We start from the raw sequence: 5,822 nt of genomic DNA, 5'->3' as shown, positions 1-5,822 counted from the left end.
CTATGGGGGTAGATGCTTTAGAAAGTTGTCCGTAGCTATGCAGACATAAGGTTAAATAATAATGACTCTTACCAAAGAATCCCGGGGTCACCATAATCAGCAAGTTTTTGTCCTAGGGAATGATTCCACTGTGCTCCTGCAGCTAAATGCCCGTAGCCAAGCACGGTCTACTGTGCTGATTATCACACAACTGGGTGCTTTCTTGCAGCTTGGTACTAAAAAAAGTAATAAGAAGCAGCATTGTACTGGAAAGGACTGTGAAAGCTTTGTGCAAGATGGGCCATTTGCTTCTAAATTCCTACGGCAGGCCTGGATGGAACCACAGCGCTGCACTGAGAGCAGTTTTTAAAAACCCTGATGGAATTTTTGTGATCAAAATCTGAACACATTCCGGCCCAAGGAGGCCAGAAAAATACAGCCCACTATTTTTACATATATATATATATATAAAATGTATTCTAAAAGGTTTATCTAGCTCGGTATTGTCCAACTTCCATCCGTGTAGTATCTAAACACCTAATAAATACGAGTGGACCAGGTTCATTCACTTCTCTCTGTACTCGCAGGGTAAAGCACATTATGTACGTAAGCAAGACACAACTGACATTAAGACAAGGTGTTGCTGTACCTGACTGCTGACTTTACATGATTATTGCTACTGGGTGAGTTGCTTTAGTGGTGCCTGAAGGTTAAGAGTAAACTGAAGAAAGAAATGGAGACCAGGGCGAAAAGCAGAGGATAAGAGGAGAAAATAGATAAGAAAATGCATAAATAGGTTAATAAATAAGTTACTAAATAATAATCGTCATCATCACTTTACACATTAAAGCTCTGGCTGAAGCCAAGGCTGTGGTGAAGTACCTTTCTTAAGTGCATGCGTCACTATCTCACTGAACTTAGGCCTAAATCTGATGTTCATATTAAAGGAAAGCCACAGGTTGAATTTTTCTTTACAAAACGTGCAATCGGCATCACGTGGCTTCCTCCTTAGAAATGGATCTGCTGGATTCATGGGAATACATTGTTCTGGTCTTAAACGTAATGGGTAAATTCCATCTTCACTCACATGGCTGTGCAAAGCCACGTAAGTCACCCGGCTTAGAGAAGCTCTGAGGAGAGAGAATTTGTCCGAAAGATTTTACAAAAGGTCCTAGACTTGTACAAGGTGAGACACTGATGAGCAACCTTTGCAGACAATACCATTTTGTTTTACTTCCAGTGTAGTGAACTCACGACAGACCAACTATAGTCAGACCTGATCACTTTTAGGTCTATTCATTGTTTTATTTAGATGGTAGAGTGCTGGGAAAGTGGCCAAGCTGTTGCTTATGTTATTGTACGCTCCTGATACATCACTGGTGTTCAGACTCTGTGGTAACAGGAGTCTCACACGGAGCTAGCTACATACAATTAGTAGTTTCTGTACTATGGTGCCATGCACTGCCAAGAGGAAAAAATGCATTGTTTACACAATTGACATTTCCCAGTTATATTATTTTTTCCCATGATTTTACATTGATAAAGGACTGAAGTGCCTCACGAACTACGTACAGACACCATCACTGAAAATGCAACTGCTTCTGGGGTAGGGAACAGTTGCACAAGCACACTGGACAACAGTGAAAGGGAGGGAAAGTTTTTTTGTGGTCAGGTATACCAGAGCTAACATCTCTGCTCCTAGGAAGGCCATGAGATCCTGAATAGACACAAGCACTCGGTTCCTTGGGTTTACACCTCATCCAAATGGAGAGATCAATGCCTCAGATTAGGCCTGACCTAAGGCCCATTGAAGTCAGTAGAGAACTCCACATTGGCTGACTCCTGGAAAGTCCTCAACAGGGCATTAATTCAGTGGCTGTAGAGGGAGCTCAGTGCCCCATCAGAGTGACTCCAGATCAGTTCGGGATAGTCTGGTATTTAGAGTGCATTTCCTCAAACAGCAAAGAGTTTCTCATGTGTCCCCAAGTCTTCTCTAGTTTCTTCCAAGCTCTGCATGGAAGGAGGTTTAAACTGGACCATAATGCTGGACCACAGAGATAGAGGGAAGGGGATAGACAGTATTCCCAAGGATGTTCCAGAGATGGATTTCCAGTGGAGGAGAGATCAGCTCCGCCTGTTTCCCTAGGAAGGTTAAACTGGCAACGAATGACAGTAATTTGATCATATAGGCCAAGTGACTAACAGATCCTGTGGTGAGCCGTTCTCTGCATTCAGACGGGCTCAGAGTGATTGCTGCTGGCAGGGCTGCAGAGCCCTGTTAATATATATTCTAGCTCCAGTAACATGACATTAACTATCTCAAATAGCATCCCCCCCTGAGGTTCTTCTTCACCACATTAACAGCCACTATCAGTGGATAACTCCCCCCCCACCCCGAGTCTTTCCCATTCCGCTTCTGCTCCACCAATCACAGCCATGACCCAGCCTTGGTTCCCTTCTCCCATGCCCACTTTTTGGGCCTTCGTTCATGCTACTCCCTAGGCACGGAGTCCAATTTCCAAGCTACCTTCCTCTCCCCATTCAATGTCCTGCTAAACACCCACATCCGGTGTTGCTGCCAAGGAATTAATTCAAAAGAAAAATCCCAAAGCACCACGGAGAGGAGTACATGCCTTACTGAGGGACTGTGTGAAATGTTATTGTAACCCTTTTCCTTCCTCCTTACATATTCCCTGTCTCCCTTATTCTCGTCTGTTATTTGTGGCATCCTGTCTGCATTGAGGCCCTGATCCCGCACTAAGACCTTGATGCCCAAACAAAACCCAATGACTTCTGTCGGGCTCTGCACAAAGACAGGGGTCTGCCCGTGCAGTTCTGGGTGCAAGATCCAGGATGCAGGCCCCAATCCTGCAAAGACCACACACTATGTCTAAGCTTTCCAAAGGGGTCCACGCCTCCATTCAAATTTTTTTTAGGCGTCTGCAAATGAAAAAAGGTTGAAACCATGGCATTAAAGTCTATATGCTGTAGGGTGCTAACCAATATTTTGGTATATTTCTCATCCACTAAAGTACAATTCTATGTGTTGTCTCATTCAGATTGAACTCCGCATCCATTTAAAGGAGAAATATAGTCACTTCTAAAAGATTTATTAGCGTGGAAGGCACTTTCTTTTGGAAACAGGATTGATTGTCCTTTAGAAAAGAAATCTTCCCTTTCTGCTAGGCAGTGTTAATAGCTCAACAGAACTGGGATATGTTGAGAGGGGTGAGCAAGCTTAATTTAGTTTTGCTTCCACTGTTAAAAATTAGATTCTCAGTTAAGAACCAAAACCTTTGACTTACATTGTACATGCTCCAGTAAACTAACCACTAAGACATAAATAGACACAGCTGGGTCCCGATTTGACAGCCAGTGTCACAACTGGAATGTCTTTTTTTAGCATATTCAACATTTAGCCTTCTTTCACAACTTTGCATTATTTGAAATACGGAGTAATAAGCAATGCAAACAGGGAAAGCAACGTTTAAAGTGAATCATTTGTATAGCAGGCAGGATGTCGTCTAGTCAGCATGTCCATTCTTTGGGTGCACATTCTGTTAAAACCAGTGAGCTAAGTTAGCCATAGATGGCAGGTTACTCGGTTGGATTGGTAGATCAGTCCACCCGATGTGGTGGTTAGGGTGCTGTACAGTCACATTGACTCAGCTGTCACTCACGATAAAGAAGGGCTCCAACAGTCCGTAGGTCAGTGTGCGTGGGAAGCCGTATCAAGAGATGTCGCTCGGTACGTCAGTCCCCAACTCCCCAACACCATTTTTCGTTGAGGCACAGTAACAACTGTTCTCATCTAATCTGCTTTAATTATTAAGGGTTTGAGGACTGCAATAAATACCAGGAGATCTTCTGAAGGCAGAAGAAAACAGCATGATGAATCTAGCAGGCAAGCTGGAAGCCCGACAGCAGACATTTAACGGGGAGGGGTACTGCTTCATGACAGTTCTGACTTGTGACGCTTACGCCCCTGGCATATTTGTGTCTGTCAACATACAAAGTGCACAGTATAGTCAGCAATCACATGGCTGAGTCCCAGACAGCAGGGGCCAGCACTTAAGGGCACCCAGACAGGACAGCGATAAGTGCCCTAGAAACACACATACACAGGAGACAAAACCATTGTGCACTGTACCCGCTAGGAAGATCGAGCAGTTTATGAATCCTAGCTTCAAGCCACCGCAGAAGGATATTGCTAAATATAAAGAGTGAAATTCTGGCTCCATTGAAATTAATTGGAGTTGGGCCGTGGACTTCAGCAGAGCAGGATTTCACTCCAAACATTGAGAGAAATACGTTTGGATTAACAGAACCACGTCAAGTATGTTGGTACCAACCTATGAACCGCCTTAACAAAGTTTGATGTTATGAGCCTTTAGCTTCTGAAATCTTTGGGGCTTTGTTAGCCACACATTGCTGAGACTCTAGCGTTAAAAAGTCAGTAGCCATGATTAGAAAGCAACCCTACTGTTATTCCCCAGGTGCTGCTGCTATGGACGCAGAGGGAGCATAAGTGGCACCCTCTCCTGCATTGCCCGGACATCACTGAAGACGCAGCCTTAAGAGAGACGTTAAACATGTGGCTTGCAAAGCCTAGGTGAGAAACCCACAATGGAAGCCCCCCCAATTTTTGTTAAGATACCTAGAGCAAATGGAACCGGTTTGAAATTACAGGGGAAGGAAGGAAATGGGGGAACGGTATTGTAAGAAGAGTACTGGGATGAGCAACGTACCTAGCTGAAGTAAACGGAGAAATAATGAAGCTATAGAGCAGCTATATAATAATACCTACATAGCTCTTTTTGTCAGCAGATCTCAAAGTGTTTTACAAAGAAGGGCGGTATCACTATCCCCATTTTACAGATGGGGAAACTGAGGCACGGAGCAGGAACATGACTTGCCCAAGGACATCCAACAGGGCAGGGAGAAGAAACCTGCTCTCCGAAGTCCTAGGGTAGCACACTATCCACTAGGCTGCACTGCCTCCCACCTGTGCCACCCCACTGACACCAATCATAGTATTAATATACAACCTGAATCTAAAAAATGAAGGTGTTACTTTAGAAAGAGACCCTGTAAACAAGGAGCGAGTGATGACCACTCTCCCCAACAGAATCAAACTCCCAACAGACTTAGATACTTCTTCTTCTTCCAACCTGCGTCCCATCCTCAAGTCCTCCTCCTCCATTCCAGTGTGTCTTGAAACAGCTCCTCAGAAACACCACAGCTAATCAAATCCTTTTGTTTGACAGCCATCTGTCTAGTGTGGGGTCTTCCAACCCTTCTCTTACCCTCCACTTCTAAAATTAACATCCTGCTTCCATCTTATTTTCTGGACTCTCTTTTTCTGACCGCAGCCATTCACAAGGATGCAGTAGCTCTCAGAGACGGTTGCTAAGCTTCCCTTGCAAGGAACGCTGTATTTCATGCAGGGAGCTGCTATTTTCTGTACGTTCATTTCGACCCCGCAACGGGGGAGGGCTCCGAACCTAGGCTCCAGCCCAAGTGCCAACATCTACACTTGCAATGTTATAGCCCCGCAGCCTGAGCCAGCTAACCTGGGCTCCGAGACTCAGTGCCCCGGCTTTCTAGGGCAGCGTAAACACACCCTTAAGTGATTTTCAGGAGCAATGGCTCTTCTTAAGGTCACTGGGAGCTTTGGCTGAGTAAAGATGGAGTAAGAATGGAGTGAAAACTGCAGAGCTCTCAGGCCTTTCGTTTGGAAATGTAATTTTTCGTTTGGAAATGTACTGCACCTAAGCGTAGTCGATGTATAAACGTAAAAAAGCAGAGGTGCCCCTGTGCAGGGGTTGTCTATTTAGGATGTT

Source organism: Chrysemys picta, chromosome 2, assembly GCF_011386835.1.
Source record: "Chrysemys picta bellii isolate R12L10 chromosome 2, ASM1138683v2, whole genome shotgun sequence".
NCBI classification, from domain to species: Eukaryota; Metazoa; Chordata; order Testudines; family Emydidae; genus Chrysemys; species Chrysemys picta.
This window is presented reverse-complemented; position numbering follows the sequence as displayed.